The sequence below is a fragment of the Urocitellus parryii genome, chromosome 1, assembly GCF_045843805.1.
Source record: "Urocitellus parryii isolate mUroPar1 chromosome 1, mUroPar1.hap1, whole genome shotgun sequence".
Lineage (NCBI taxonomy): Eukaryota > Metazoa > Chordata > Mammalia > Rodentia > Sciuridae > Urocitellus > Urocitellus parryii.
In genome coordinates this window covers 126,271,517-126,288,846 of record NC_135531.1, presented here as the reverse complement: position 1 = coordinate 126,288,846, position 17,330 = coordinate 126,271,517, and the positions used below count along the sequence as shown (strand labels likewise).

General features: G+C 42.0%; 1 pseudogene; it reads left to right on the top strand.

Annotated features, from left to right (window-relative positions):
• The first annotated feature begins 11,707 nt into the window (after positions 1-11,707).
• On the top strand, positions 11,708-16,725 carry LOC144254818 (melanoma inhibitory activity protein 2-like; annotated as a pseudogene).
• The last annotated feature ends 605 nt before the right edge of the window (positions 16,726-17,330 follow it).

Here is a 17,330-nt window from a genome sequence, read left to right as displayed (position 1 = left end):
CAGCTAAGTTCTACCAGACTTATAAGGAAGGATGAATGCCACATCTTCTCAAATTATTTCATGAAATATAGAGGAATCACTCCCAAATTCATTATATGAAGCCAGTATCACTCTGATACCAAAACTAGATAAAAACACATCAAGGAAAGAAAACTACACAGCAATATTATTAATGAACATAGATGCAGACATTCTTAATAAAATACAAGCAAATTGCATTCAAAACACATTATGAAGATTGTATACCATGGTACACAATGGGAGTGTTCCCTCTCTTTATATTCATGGAATAATTTGAGAAGATGTAGCATTCATCCTTCTTTACATCTGGTGGTGGGCTTTTCACTGTTGGAAGGTTTTTTATTACAGCTTTAAACTAATTGGTTGATATTGATCTGATCAGGTTTTCTATATACTCTTGGTTCAGTTTTGTTAGACATATACGTCTAGAAATCTGTCAGTATTATCTGGATGTTCTGATTTATTAGAATACAAGTTTACAAAACAGTCCATAATGATTCTCTGAATTTCAGAAATGTCTGTGGTGATAGATATCTTCTTTTTCATCTCTAGTTTTGAAAATTTGGGTATTCTCTCTCTTTTTATTAGTTTAAGTAAGGAATTATCAATTTTCAAAGAACCAACTCTTCATTGCATTAATCCTTTGTATTATATTTTATTCTCTATTTCATTAATTTTGGCCCTGATCTTAATTATTTTATTTCTTCTACTGGTTTTGGAATTATTTTGATCTTACTATTCTAGGGCCTGGAGATGTAGCATTAAAGTATTTCTTTCAAATATTTCTTTTAATGTAGGCACTTAGTGCAACAAACTTTCTTCTTAGAATCACCCTCCTAAGTGTCATAGAAACTTTGGTACACGGTATCACTTTTTTAGTTTGATTCTAGAAATTTTAAATTTCTTCTCTAATTTTTTCTATGATTCATTCCTTGTTTAAATGACTATTGTTCAAACTCCATGTGTTTATGTAGTTTCTATACTTTTTCTTGCTGTTGAAATTTTATTCCATTATGATCTGATAAAATCATTAGGGACTGTTTTGTAAACTTATATTCTAATAAATCAGGGGTTATGTTGACTTTTTAAATATTTGTTATAAACTTGCTTTTTGTCTTAAAATATAGTCTATTTTGGAAAAAATTTCCATTATCTTCAGAGAAAAAAAATGAATCCAACCATTGTTGAATGAAATATTCCATAGATATTTATAAGGATCATTTGATTCATAGTGTTATTTAGGTCAGAAGTCTCTTTATTGATTTTATGTCTGGGTGACCTGTCTGTTGGTGACAGGAGTGCATTGAAATCATCATTATTATTGTGTTGGACACTTTGTGTCAAGTTTTTGTTTGGTGTAATTAGGTGAACTTATATTTGGAGCATAAATATTTGCTATTGTTATATCTTCTCATTGGATTGCTACCTTTACTAGTATGTAATGCTCTTCCTGGTCTCTTCTAATTAATTTTTACTTGAAATTTTTACTTGAAATCTTTTTTCCTACTTGTTTTTTGACTGCATCTGAATGAAGTTTTCTTGTTCTTTTACTTCCTGCCTGTGGATGTCGTTAGTCTCTTGCAAACAGCATATAATTGGGTCTTGTTTTTAAATCTACTCCCCAGTCTATTTCTTTTAATTGGAGAATTGAGACAATTTACATTAATAATTATTATATAGAGATTCTTATTACTTTCTGCCATTTTGGTTTGTTTCATATACTTAATTTGAGCTTAGGTTTCACTGGCTTAATTGCTATTCTAGTGAACTTCATCCATTTGAGGGCTGTGGGGTTTAATTTTGAATTCTTCTTTATGTAGTATTCCTTTAAGTATTTTCTGTATAGGTGTCTTAGTTGTCATGGATTTTTAAAATTAATCCTTATTCTAAAAAGTTTTTTTAAAGTTTCTTTTTTGATTCTGAATAATAGCTTTGATGGATACAAAAATATTGATTGATAATTGTTTTCTTTCAGAGTTTGTGTTATCTAATTCCTAGCCTTCTGAATTTTAGAGTCTAACCTGAGAAATCAAAAGTAAATCTTACTGGTTTACTTCTAAAATGACCTTTTTATTATGACTGTTAATAGTCTAGCTTAATTCTCTTTGTTCGGCATTTTGACTATGCTCTATCTTGGAGAGGTTCTTTTTTGATATTCTCTATTTATGGTTCTCTATGCCTACTGTATGTGGCTCTCTATTTCATTATAAGGCTTGGAAAATATTCTGCTTTTATTTCACTGAAAAGGTTCTTAATGCCATTATCTTGTATTTTCACGTCCTTTTCAAACCCCAATGATGCTTAACTTTGTTCTCTTAATATTGTCCCAAAGTTCTTGTATACTTTGATCATAGTCTTTTTTATTTATTTGTTTTCTGTGTACAGAGTGTTAAAGTTCACATTTCTTGTCTTTGAGGCCTGAAGCTCTGTTTTCTATATAATCTTATCTGTTGGTGATATACAGTAAATTTTTATTTTATTTATTGTGTTTTTCATTTCCAAGACTACTGTTTTGTTTCTTTTTAGAATCTCTATTTAAATGGTCATTCACCTCTTCTATTTTCTTTCTTAATTTATTTCTTAGATTTTTTTAAAATCTCATTAATCTTTTCAATGATCAATTTTGAACTCTTTCTCAGGAATTTTATCTCCTTTATTTGTGGGTTCCTTTTTGGGAGCATTGTAACAGTTTCCTCATGTTTTCAGAGGTCTTGGACTAGTGCATCTTTGAGATGGTTTCCTTTTCATGTTTTATGAGAGTACTTTCGTGTGTTCTTATCTCTTTTGTAATAAGTCTTGTGTTGTTGGTATATCTTAGCTTTGACTCTTAGACTCAGCATAATCCAAGTGTAAATTTCAACTGTCTCTCATTTTGCCTCTCACGTTGGTTCTGTAGAATTGATGATTTCAGACACTCTTGGAGTGCTTCTGCAATACTATGGGTTCCTCTGAGCTACCATCTTGGAATCTCTCTCTGTTTTTGCTATAGGAACAGATGTCTAAAAGTGGGAACCAAGGTCCTCCCTAGCCCAATACCTGGGTCATTGGTTTGGGGTTTTTGTCTCCTCTATTCTACGTATTAAAGTACTGTTGAAACTTGAGCAGGGTTGATTTGCATGAAGCAAGGTGCACTGTCACTTGACTGACTTGGGCATGTAGCTACACAGCAGAGTCTCTATCCTGTGAACTGGTAGTGTCCCAGTCACTTCCAAGCTCCTCTCAGAAAAACAGGAAATAAACAACAACAACAGCAGCAGTGAACAATATTCAATATTTAAATAAATGCCTGGTGACTACTATGACATTCACAACACTAATTACCACAAAAAGAGAAATGGCAGGGTCAGCAGTTAACAACAGCAACAATAGTAAACATAAATGAACCAGATCTAGCATTAAAGTAAATAGCAGGTGTCACCTACACCATCCACACTACTAATAACCACAGCAACAAGAATGGTGAGGGCAGGATGGATATAAACTAAAGAGTTCTGAAAGATGGTATAATTGAAATTCACTAAGGGAAAAGAAAATGGGGTAGGCAGGCAGAAGAAGACTTAAAATATTAAAAAAAAATAGGAAAGCAGGAGAGAGATAATAGGTGATGGCTATAAAGAAGGAGGAGTGAAAAATAACTAAAAATAAACAAACTAAATAGAGAACAAGAAATTTGGCTATTAGAGGGGGGAGAAAGGAAAGGGAAAAGTGACAAGAGAAACAAAAAATGAAAACCAAACAAATAGACAAACAAAAACTCAAACCAAATCAACCCACCAAACAATGGTCCTATCCCTCTAAAGACAAAACAAGGTGAAATAATAAATGGGTGAGGAAAAGATTATAAAAATAACACACACACACACACAAATGGAAAAAGAAAAAAGTGAAAAAATTTGTAATGAAAAATGAAGAGATTGTCTCCTCTGAGGTCCTCAAAGCTGCTGATGAGGACAGATCTACACTACCCTGCCATACTGTCCTTCCCACTTTTTGGGCTGTTAATCCTTTAGGGAGATCAAGGATGGGCATTGTTACACCTCTCTTCTTTGTGTTGCTCACTAACTGGAATGGCCTGGAATCGATGCTGGTTGAAATAGCTCTCAGCTTCCCTTGTACTCACCAGCATAAGGGAACAGGAAGTACTGACAATTGGAGTTTTTTCCAGACAGACTAGATGGATGCACTCCCAGGGCAGGACTGATGCAGAGTTTTAAGTGGGAAGTTCCTGCTGCTAGCATTCAGCTCTGATCAGAACCTCTGACTTTTTCATGAGTTATCTGCTCCAGAGAGATTGGATCCACACACATCCTAAGGCTGGGCAGATGCTGATCTCTTCTGGGCATCTGGATCTCAGGGGCCTCCCAACAACTCCGCTGGGAGAGCAGGGTAAGTAACCTTCCACAATCTTCTACACTCCACTACCCATGGATCAGATGCTGAGTGTAATCATACCTGCCTGTCCAAATTCTGAACCCTACTGGGAGCTGCCAGACCCAAAGGAAAAATGAACCATACTCCCTTCCATATCTCCAACTTGAATTCCCCTGGGCACAGTCTTTTCCATGCTCATTTCATTTGTGCCTCACCAGAGGCACTCACTGGAACAGCCTGGCAATGCTTCCTGTGATCTCCCAGGCTCCTGCAGCAGCAAACCTCAGCATGGTCACTTTGGGATGGCTCCCTGCCTCAGCTCTCTGCTCACCAGCCCAGCAACACGGAACACTTTTTAAACACCAGCTTCCCACACAGCCTCTGGTTCAGCTAAGATCAGAACCACCTCTCTGCTCCATGAATTCTCCCGTGCCAATTTGTTTGCCCTGTTTGTCTTTCTGCCTGTGTCATCCCTCCCCTCCGAGGTAGACTGGTGCCACTGGTGCCACTAACCTGCTTCCAAAGTAATGTGTCTTGGCCTGTGTTCAGAGTGCCTGAATCTCCGCATCTCTGGGACTTTTTACTGTCTGATATGAAATTTCAGGGAGCTCCCTCTTTCACCCACCTTCCTATGAAGCTGGACTCTGGCTGCTTGAATCCCAAGCCACAGAACTTCTGGGAGATGCTCCCTTCCTCTATTCTGCCATCTTTCTCAACCTACTAAACCTCTTTATGTCTCAGTTTTCTTATCTGAAAATAGAGATAATTCTAACAAGTCCTCAAAGTTAATGTAGGAGAGAATTAAAGGTGATAAGACTTGAGAAGCTTGGACCCCTGCAGCAAGGGTAGGAGAAGCATTGCAAAGAGACAAGAGTCACCTGAGGCTGTGGAGCATTCCCTGTAGAACAGAACCAGCTTCTTGGAGACCAGCATGCTGCAGAGGTTTTAAGAACCAATGGGACTTGGTCTGAGATTGTACGAGGAGCTTGTCTTAGACATGAGTCACTCTAGAAATAACTTTTTTTCCCCTACTTGAAACCACTTGTGTTTTGCTGGGTTTAGCTACTGCTCTGCTATGATTCCCAGCCTCCTCCAGCCCTCACCCCTCATCTATTCTCCCTTTCTTGGGATTCACTTAGACTCTGCCACAGACGAGTCCTCTCTCCCCAAAACACCTGCTCATTAACTGGCCACCTGCCCCTCCCCATGAGAGGTGTCTGGTGAGCCAGGATTAAGGAAGCTTAAACTCAGAGAGGTTAAGTGACTTGCCAAGAAGCACCCAGCAGATCAATTTTGAATCCAGAAACAGGAACCAGATGTCTGCACCTTACTCCATGCTTGCTTTGGACGGAGGAGTGTGGGGCCTGAGAGCTCTGATAGAAAGGCTGGGCTCCTCTGGGAAAGACTGAGAATTCCAAGCCATCCTGTGATTTATGTCCAGGAGTTTCCCCCTAAGTATGTCTTAGGAGAAGCCATTTTTTTTTTAAAAAATTCAACTTTGAGGGTACCCCCTGAGTTTGCAAGTTTCACATATGACATGAATTTCTATCATTTAGGAGAAGATGCCACAATGAATGAAATTAATGGATTGAGGATTTGGCACAAGCTATATCAAGTATCAAGTAATGAGCTTTCCGTTTCCAGTCACACATTCAGTGCTTCTCAATTCAGCCACAATTGGCAAGAGTTGAACTGGTTATTAAAGCAAAATCTGGAAAAGGCAATTAAGCGCTCCCTGGGTTAAAAGGTTGAATCCAGTGGAAACACGACTCATAAATTTTGTTCACAGATATCCTCGTTATTCAGAGCCCATGGCTTTCAAACAGAGACTTGTAGGAGAGCAGGCGCCTACTCACTCAGAGTTGGGTGATAAAAGGCATGTGTAGTGCTTGCCAGCTGTCCTGGGGGCCTTCCAGCGAGCCCAGGCCTGTGCTCTGACCTGCTGCTGCAGGGGAATGGAGGTGGGAGCTGTCAGGGTCCTCAGGGAAGCTCAGCATTGCTCTTGTAGCTTCTTGGGAGGTGCAAAGCCCCGCTTGGAATGTCTTCTGTGTGCTTCTATTTGGGCATTTAGGAATAGGCTCAATAGCCATCTTAGTTAGCCCAGGATGGAGGGGTGTCCTGGGATGCAGGACTTCGGCTGGTAAAACTGGAAGAGTCCCATGCAAACTAGGACAATCTGGCCACTCTGTAAATGAATCTGATTTTTTTTTTTTTTGCAAGAGTTATTTCCTGCCCAACAACTTCACAAAATGAACATAAAACCAAAGGTGTTGGATTTAGACCCCCTGCCTCCACCTCTGCAGCTATAAAATGGGAATCTGTATATTTCCACCCTCTGCCCTCATGTGAGGATTAAGTATGCTGAGCCCAGGGCAAAGACACAGTCAAGGCTACTGACCAGCTGTGGAGCCCATTAACCTTCTATCCTTGCTCAGTGTGGCTGGTTTACGGGGCTCTTCTATTCACCCTGCAGCAGCCTTAGGAAACCTAAGGGCTCAGAGAAGTCCAGAGTCCTCTCCATAAGGTACTCAAACTGTGTTACTCAAACTAACAAATCTTTGGAAGAGGTGGCCAATAGTTCACAGTAGTTCTTCATCAGGCAGTGGGCCCAGTGAAGAGGTTGAGTGTCCTAAGGTAAGTCAGATGTCCTGCTCTGAGACAGGCTTTGTTGATTTTCTAATTTATCATATTTTGAGAAGTCTGCATCGTACAAGCAGGAAAACCCACAACTCAGATGGATTATCTCTTTGTTAAGGAGGTCTTTTTAGTGTTCAAGAACTCTCTCTTACTTTGTTTTTTTTTTTTTTTTTTCAGAGAGGTTTTGCTATTAAAAAGACAGAGGCTACAGACAAGACAAGAAGCACCCCTTTGGGAACTCAGGGAAGCTATCAGCTCGCTCCACATGTTTGAATCTCTTTCGAAAAAGTTACACAGCAGAATATCTCACTCCAAATTTACATGCAGTGCAGTCATCCGTGGAGATGCTGTCATTGCTGATAATCCAGCAATTAAAATGGAACGTGCCTGCTAATTAAAGCTGCCACTCAGCTACGAGATGCATATTTGTTTTCAGATGGAGCTGAATTTGCTCCTGCCTGTCTTTAGTTGAAGCTGAAGACTGAATATTTAGATTAGAATGTAAGGTCCAAAGAGTGACATTTCTCTAAATGTCTGTCCTCCTTTGAAAAATGAACCTTTATACCAATTAAGCTCAAATTAAAAGCTCAAATCAATTCATCTTGAATTTCAAAAGTGTTTGTGTGTTTGGCTTGCATTTTCTTTGTTTTCTTCATGGTACTTACTTTTTCTTTGTTTGATCCATGAGGAAACTTTTAAAAATTATTTTTTTATTCTAATTGGTTATACATGAGGGAAGAATGCAATTCATTTCATATTGTACCTATAGAGCACAATTTTTCAGGTCACTGATTATACACAAAGTATTTTCACACCATTCGTGTCTTCATACATGTGCTTAGGATAATGATGTCTAACTCATTCCACCGTCATTTCTACTCCCTTGCCCTCTCCCTCTCCTTTGTCCTATCTAAAGTCCCTCCATTCCTCCAATGCCCTCCCCCACCAATCGCCATTATGAGTCAGCAACCTCATATCAAAGAAACATTCCTTTGGTGTTTTGGGATTGGCTAAATTCACTTAGCATTATATTATCCAACTCCATCCATTTACCTGCAAATGCCATGATTTTATTCTCTTTTAATGCTGAGTAACGTTCCATTGTGTATATATACCACAGTTTCCCTACCCATTCATCTACTGAAGGGCATCTGGGCTGATTCTACAATTTAGCTATTGTGAATTGTGCTGCTATAAACGTGAATATGGCTATGTCCCTGTAGTAAGTTATTTTTAAGTCCTTTGGTTATAAACCGAGGAGTGGGATAGCTGGGTCAAATGGTGGTTCCATTCCAAGTTTTCCAAGGAATCTCCATACTACTTTCATGAGGAAAATTTTAATAATTTGAAGTGTTCATAGCTAGCTTTTTGTCTAGATTTATACTTTCCTTCAATTTATAATTAATTTAAACACCTACCATTAAGCTTGGTTTATTTAGTGGGATCTGAAGGCTGCATAGTCTACTATAGAGAATGCCTCCCCAAGAGGATTCTGGGTTTGAAACCTGTTTTAGTTGCCATATAAATGGAAAAATTGGCATCCAGTCAAGGAAAGGAATGAGTCAGGCCTGAGTAGTGCTAGACAATTCTCCCGAGTAGGGATTATCCTGTGAGCCCCACCCTGAGGTGAGCTGATTGGAATACTGGGACCTGTTCTGCCTAGTGGTTCTCAGCAGCAGGAAGTGGAAGATGCAGTGGTATGCCAGGTCTCTCGCTGAGGTCACCAAGCTTCCCAGCCTTTATAGGACTGGAAGATAAATGACAGGTGCACCTTTAGTCTTCTTCTGTGCTCAGGACAGATGAAGACTTTTAAAAGACTAATCTGTTGCTCACTCTTTCTTCTTGTGCCAAGACATGATCTGAGGCCCTATTAACACCATTCTCAAGGTAGCCACTTATCACTGGAGTAGAACTGAGATGAAAGTGAGCATAGCTGCCATCCTGGCCTCACGGCAGCCTGTCTGAGTGCCTACCATGGGAGAGAGAGATCCTGCTAGAGGAAAGGAAGAGAGAAATGGCCACGGGAAGTCACTGTTCACAGTCTGAATGGGCCTGCAGCATCCCCCTCTCCTCACAGTGTTTGAGGGCATGTGGGAGATGAGTCTCCCCAGCTTCCCAGAAAAACAATCAGCCTCTTGGATCCTTGTTTTGTGGGTTTCTGAGATTGGTAAGATGGAACATTCCAGAGAAAGAGCACTTCTTCACCAAATGGTTCATGAGAAAGGCTGCTTAGAGGGTGTGGCTGGTGAACTCCAGGCCGGGAGCTCACTGTTTTGGCCCTGCCAGGGGTGTCTTTCTGGACAAAGCATCTCAGAGGAAGTCAGACAGCCACAACGGTGGGCAGGAACAACGGCGGGGCCTTGCACAGGGGCAGGCAGAGACTTTAAAGAGGACTCTTGGCTTCTGGATGAAACGCAGCCGGTCCCCTGGGCGGCCTGGTGTGCTGTATTCAGGCTTTTTATTGAACCACCGAGTATACAGATGTCTCCCACCCACGCAGGCTTCAGAGGCCCGGTCCTCACTGCAGAGCCTGAAACTATGTGAACGGTCTTCACCTTGAGGTGTATGGAGATGAAAACAGCTTCTTCCTGCTAGGAGAATACCTCTTGGGCAGTTAGGGATGTACGTGCCTACTAGGCAATAGCTGCAGATGATAATATTAAAATCAGAATGCTCAGTTCCCACTGTCTGGTTTGGGCTTTTGTTCCCTGGAATTTCATTATCTATCTGGCAGCCAGATGGTTATTTCAAAATTTATTTCTCTGTAGGTGCAAAATTATTTCAAAATTTAATTCTCTGTAGTCTCTCGGTGCAAAATTCCAACTCTTAGCCCCCTAGTATATAAGGCTGTGAGCTACTCCCCTCCTCAAAGCTCTTCTGCTTTACAATTTGCATCTTTCTGCCACTCTTCCTTGGATTTGTATGGGTTAACTGCTTTGATCAACTCAAGGGTCCCTCCATACAGATACCTTCCCTGACCAGCCAGATTCAAGGAGTTGCTTTCCCTTTCCAGTAATTTCTTCATATAACCTTGCTTGTCTTCTTAGCTATCTGAAACAATTGTGTTAGTTACTTTTTTCCTTGATTATTGTCAGTCTCGCTTCTAGAAGACCTATTATGGCCAAGACCTGGTGCCTGGTGCAGAGTGTGTTCTCAATAAGAATTGGACAAGGGAAGGACCTTTCCTAGGATTCCTGGGACTAGAGGATCATCTTCTTTCCTTGTGTTTTCCCAGCAGGCTTTATGAGGTGGGAGCTGTAATGGGCACAAGCTCATTCCTCCTGCAGATTGTGTGCCAAAGTGATGTGTGCACAGCCCTAGCACCACCCTTCTCCCTCAGCCTCTGCTTCACACAGAATGAGCTGCTTCCATCCACAGGGGCCTCTCTCTGGCCGGCCCCCCACCTCGGGCAGCTGTGCTGGCTGGCACCTTCCTCCTCCGCCTGTGCTGGAGGTGGCTGTGTTTCCTCTTGGAGCCCAGCCAGAAGACAGAGGCTCCTGGGAGTATCTCCTCTGATGCTGGCCACATGCCTTTGCTCCTTGTCCTGACCTTCTCCCTGGGATAGGGGCTCTTGAGTTCAGAAGTAAACAAATTCCCAGAAGCTCTGGGAGGAAGGGAGGTCAATTCTTAGTCACTGGGCAAGAGAGAAAATGTAGAATTCTCACCAAAAGCAGGACCTCTGCCCATTCACAGGTGAGACAACCTGTTGTAACCCAAGAGGACACAAGCCTGCAGTCTCTAACCTTTACTAGGACTTAAAGCAAAGCCAGGGATGAGATACGTGGGCTAGAGCCCCATGGCTGCAAAGTGACCTCTCTGAGCCTCAGTTTCATTGTTCACAAATGGGTCTAGCAGTAACTTCTAAGACCCAGGGCAATTGTGAAAAGTCCAGAATGCAATACAAGCCCTGGAAAGAGCGTGGAGTGAGTTCAGTGTGGAAAAATCAGGGAATGCCAGGGAGTGTTAGTGGAAAACATTGCAGAAAGAACCCTTGGCTCATGGGGGTGAATCAAAGGGAAATGGGAGAGATAAAGCCTTCCCCTTGCTTCCAGCTGAGGACAACAATAGGAGGCTGAGTCCTCCAGGGAACATTTCGATTTAAACTTGGTGATACTGTCTGGAAGCATAAGTGTGCTAGGTGAGAGAGACCTGAGCCTCATTGGTCTTGGCCCCAAGTGCCAAATTCTAGGCCAGAAACACAGTTAGGCATGAGGGAAGAGAAAGAGATGCCTGGGAGAAAATTCCAGAAGAACAGAGATGCTTGGTGAAGGCTGAGTGAATGAATGGTTGAATCCAGTACCATGATCTCCTGAACCCCTTGTCCTATTCTTCTGGGCCTTCCACCTGCATGCCAATTCAGATCTATGCCACAGAACTGGGGCAGGTCCCAGATTTTCACTGGATTCAGGTTCAACTCCGAGAGACCCACCTGAGGAGCACCTGCTACTGGGGCTTCTTTCCTTCATTTCCTGGGTACTTGTGGGGGGTCTCCAGTGTGCTTTGGGGCTACTCTGGGCCTTCCAAACTGGGGAGCAGCTCTATCCAACCCTTCCCACCTCCTTCCAGTCTCAGCCCAGACATAGGAGAGCTGGGTGTCAACTGAAGGAGCAGGGGGATGGATGGGCCTGGAGCTGGGGACGCCACCTGGGGATGAGGCTCTGGACAATTACCATTGACAATGACCATTGCATCTCCCAGCGATCACCTCAGGAAGGGAACAAAGGTAACAGAAGGATAATTGGAAGCCCTCTTTAAAAAAAATGTTTTTTTGAAAGAAGCAGCAGAATGCTTAAGTGTGTAAAAAGCTCTATTTAAATTTCTTGCCTGTAGCATATACTCTAACCTATAATTATGGCAAAGGATAATTATGAAAATTTCTGGGCTCATTAAAGACAGACAATTGACATCCAAAATCATTTGAACTAAAACGATGCTGGAATGAGCCTCTTCCAGAGACCCAGGGAGAGGAAACTTGGCTTTTTAAAAACTTGAAGTTGTGGATAAACCCAGCAAGTCCCAGGTCACCTCAGGTGATGCTTCCCTCCTCAGGAAAGAGGTGACACAGCCTGCCCTCTGCTCATCTCTTGCTACCCACTTAAGGCCTCCAATATTATTCCTGTGGAGGGCCATCTGAGACCCCTGTTGTCTGTGTGTTTGCAGAGGCTCCTGCTCTGCCCTGGGGTGGCTCAGGGAACCAAGGGGGCCATCAGGCACCTTTAGTTTGTTGGTTTCCTGGGGATATCTCATGACTCTGGAGTCAGACTGCCAGACTCAAATCCATGTGCCACCATTCACTAGTTGTGACCCAGCAGAGCCCCTCCTCTCCTAGAGGAGCTGGGCCAGTACAAGAGTGCCCAGGAGGAAGCTCCCTTTGCAGGAAGTTGGACTTTGCCCTTCCATGTGCCCCTGCTGTACCCCGCCCCCCACAAGCCAGCACCATGATTCAACTGCTGCCATGTCCCACCCAGGAGCATGTAGACAAGCAGGACACTGAGGTGCAGGCAAGAGCCTTACAGTCAGAGAACACTCAGCAACCTTCTCCCAGGGCTGAGAGAAGGCCATCTCTGCTGTGTCCTCAGCAATAAGAATACAGCTCATAGGCACTAGCTCTGGGGTGAGCTTACTGGGCAGGCTCTCTCAGGCTGAGGATGCTACCAGCATTTGATCCTAAAATCACCATCTCCCAGGGCCTCGCCTCTTATCCCATGACTTCCTACACCTTCTGGCCCAAGCTCCCATATCACTCTGTCTCTGCTAGGCAGGTAGGGTCATGCTGGGGGTTCTGATGTCTGCGGGGCTCAGGCCTCAGCCCCTGTGGACCATCTGCCTCCATCCAGCCCCAGGACGCTGCCCACATCATGCTCTCTTCCAAATTGTCATGTCCTAAGAACTAGCTGGGCTTCAGAGGGCAGAATTTCAGAGGGAACCCTCGGTGACTGGTCTCCTGGCGGTCATCCTAAGGTTGGGGTGGGAAACTTCTCTGGTCTCAGGGCTGCTATAAGGCCACATTGTGATTGGCTGAGTTAGTAATCAAAGATTAGTGCCACCTGGTTGGACCCAGGGAAGTCAACATAGTTTTTCTTTGGCTGGGGGTTCTGTTTGTGGCCTCTGGTCAGTAAGGGGTACTTCTGTGGATGGTCAAAGCCAGGACTGTAACAAAAACCCTTCCTTAGAACTGAAATTAAGTCTTCAGCCTGAGGCTTAGTTCAGGTCTAATCCTGAAGAGAACCTGAGTGTTTTCTTAGCATTTATGACTCTAGACAACCACCATAACTGAAATAATAATAATGATAATAATGGGAGGCAGATAAAACAACTTAAATGTAAAACATATTCTACAAGGGGAAAACAATAGGAAAATAACCTCACAATAAGTCTGTGAAGCTTTCTGAGACAGGATACAAAAGGCACTAACCATAAAAGGAAGTGGAATGATCTGGAAATCAAAAAGTAAAAGTTTCTATTTTTCATCATCAAAGAACCCATTAAGCCACACATGGAAAAATATTTGAAATACACATGTCTAATAAAGGAATTATAACCAGAATACATAAAGACCTCTGTAGCTTGGTCAAAATAAAAAGATGAGCCAGTTTGGAAGATGAGAACAAAGGTCTCACAAAAGAATGGAATGTGTGGAGTGTCCAGCAAGCTGGTAAAGGGTGATCAAGATCATCAGGCATCAGAAATAATTCCTATGACCTCTATGATAAGTGTCAACAGGGCTGGGGATGAAGCTTGCCTAGCATGTAGAAGGCCTTGGAGTTTAACCTCCAACACTGCAAGAAAAGGAAAGGGAGAAAGAATAAAGGACGGAAAAAGACAAAGGACTGGGAGGGAGGGGAGAAAGGAAAGATTCATTAGAAGGGCAAAGGATACAAATATAAGTATATGATTTACTAGCTCTTTAAAAATTTTACAAAGGTTTAGAATTTTCGTTACATCAAACTGGGTGATATTATGACTGTATGGAACACACATAATAAGTTCTGGCCTGGCCTGGCCTAAACCAAATCACCAGGTAGGTGACCTGGAGAGGACTCCTCTCTGGCTCCACTGGGACAGGCTTGAACCTGCGCTACTTCAGGATGCACAGCCTAGGGAAGGGGCCCAGATTCCCTGACAGGCAGTGTGAGTGTGCTAGGCCCCTGGGAGCCCAGGACTGGGGCTCCCATGCCCATGCCCACAGCGCCCCCCACCCTCACTGGTTCACAATGGTCTGCTCCGTTGCCTGGTGCAGCTTTATATTCCTGACCAAAGGCCTGAGTGTCCATAGCCTCTTTTGGCTGGGCACGGTGTGGTTGTGGAGGGAATAGCCAAAGTAGCCTTAGCATGATGGAGGGGCACCAGGTGCCCCTCAGCCATACTTGGGAGTGGTCCTGGAAGAAGTAAGCAGGGTTGTGGTGGGCCTTGTCTGAAGACATGGAAACACTCCCTATTCCTTATGGCTGTCCATGGGAGTTGGAGATACGTACAGCTATAGGATTTTTTGTTGTTGTCTTGTTTTTGTGGAGAAGTTTTCAGTCTGAGAAGCAGGCTTTACTTGAGAAGAGAAAAAAAGCTTGCTCTGAAACTTTCTGAAATAATTGAGAAAAAATGTGAACTACTTGAAAAAGTCAGTCTTGTCCAAAAAGAATATGAAGACTCAGAGTCATCTTTAAAGAATGCCATTTTGGAGAAGGAGTCAATACAAGTGGAAATTTTGGAGGCAATATATGCAAACCTGGATAGGTCCATATCTAAATTTGAGGACGAAATACTCTTTCTGGAAGAAGAGCTAAAAGAAGAGAAAACTAAACATTCTCAACTGGATGAATTGATAGAGTATATATCAAAAACGATTAAGTCCCTAGAAGAGGAATCAAAACCCCTCAGATCACATATACCTGAAGCTACAACAACCTTAACAATATTTCACCTGAATGCAGAAGGATTGAAGGTACCAATCAAAGACGTTTCAAATGAAAATTCCCAACTCCTGGAAAGTCAGAAACAGCTTTTACACGAAGCGGAAGTATGGGAAGAAGAAGTGAATGGCCTTAATCATCAGAAAACAACACTTGAAGACTCCAAAGAACATGAAGAACAAGTTCTAAGAGAGAAAGAAAAATCACATTAAGTCTCTGTCTGAACACTTGCTGAAAGATTGGGCTCCGGGGCTTGAAGAAGACCTACCAGACGATGGTAACTTGGACTTGGAAATGAAAAGTGAATCAGAAATCGGTGCTCACTTAGAGGATCAGCCAAAAGGAGCTTTGGAGAAACAGCTTTATGCTGATAAGTTAAATTCCTCTTTTAAAATCTTGGAAGGAGAAAGAAATCAAGTTTTTACTTTAGTATCTGAAGTTGTTGAAACAAAGGAAGACCTTACAGAAGAGATTAAAAATCTGAAGACAGAACAAGCATCTTTGCAGTCAAACAATACACGACTTGAAAGTGAGAATCAGCATCTTGAGCAGAAACTTAAACTCATCATTGAAATATATGAAGCCATTGTAAGGAAACTCCAGAGGATAGTAAGAGAAGAGGAAAATGACCGGGTAGTGCAAGAGGAGAAACTTTTCAAAATGGAGGAAATCATCAGCCAGGCCAGTGAACAGCTTAAGACCTATAGAAAGCAGGTCAAAGACCTTGAAGAAGAATTACAGAGAACCATTTATTTTTATCAGGGGCAGATTACACACTATGAGGAAAAAGCATAAGATAAAGAGTGGGCAGCTCAGAGGGCTGAAAGATACCTCAATGATTTAGGGAAACAAGAAGCTCACGACAGTCAAAACTTCCCCCAAAATGAGTTTAAATTTTAAAAAGATCCTTCTGCACTTCAGGTTTCAAATACAGCCATTGGCAGAGAGCATTTCCCAAATGGTCCCTCACCATTGGGTGGACCTTCATCTGAAATGGGAGCTCCACTTCTGGGAAAGGAGGGTCCACTCAGACGCTCACCTTTGCTTCCAGGGGTAGGAGGAAGAGGCTCAAGAGGCCCAGAGAATCCTCTGGGCCCTCAAATTATCAATGAAAGAAGAGAATCCGGCTATGATGGGATAAGTGATCATCAGAGAGTGCCTTATAACATTAGGCCCCTGTCATCTCCATGGGAACAGGACCCTAAGATGATGATGGCTCCACCAGGCCAACCATATTGTGATCTACGTCTTCCTCTACCAAGGCAAGATGGATGTCACTCTAATTATGGTGGACCATCGGGACCAGCAGAACTCAGAAGTTCTACTCTGCTGCCTTTGGATCAAATGGATGGGCCTATGTTTTCTGAAATGGAATCCAGTAGAAATGATTCCAACGTGGATCTTGATAATTCCAATGTGCCCGAGTCATCTCTCCGGGCTGAAAACCAAGAAACTGCCTCTGGCTTTGCTTTCTCACCTTTCCCTCCAATCAGAGGTCCATTGTTTCCAGTGGATCCAAGGAATCACTTCATGAGAAGAGGACCTTTTTTACCTCCTCCTCCTCCAGGAAACATGTATGGAGCATCTCGAGAATATTTTCCATGGGGCCCACCACCCCCTCCATTCCCAGTGGAGCCATGGTGTTTTCCTCATTATCTCCCCCCAAGAGCTGAATTTCCCCCCCCTCCCTCCCGTGCATTCTGAAAGTAGAAGTGAGTTCCCCTCAGGGTTGAGTCCACCTTCAAATGAGCCTGCTACCCAACATACAGAACCACAACAAGAAATTTGACAATATTTTTTATCTGACTTCAAAAGTGATCTATCTCTCATTTTTAGTTTAAATATAACTGCTTTTACTCAAATGATTATACTTTTAAATGATTAAGCTTCCAATTGAAGCTTAGTGGAATTATAATTGTTAGAATTGTATTTCGTAAATAAAGATTGTTTAAAAATTGATTTTATCAGTAAATTATTTTTATTTTATTTTATTCTAGATAGAGTAAGTCAATTTGATTAATTTACTATTACATAAGCAACAATGGGAGTTCTATATACATAATCTTGAAGTCGGGGATTTTTAAAAATTCAAAGCATGTGCCTTTATGCAAAGAATTGTACATATTATGATTGTAGCATATATGAAAGTAACTCTGCTCAATGAAAGATTTTTATTGATTTAAAGTTTAGTTTGGCATTGAGGATAATAATAAAAATCAGCTAGTTTTTCCATAAAAAAATAATCAGAGCGTATTAAGAGTATAAAAGAAAACATGACTGTTATGTAAACAGGAGATTTTAAGTATAAAAAATTTCAGTTCTCGTGAAAATTTTTAAGAATGCTACAATCATAATATGTACAAATATGTACAATTCTTTGCATAAAGGCACATG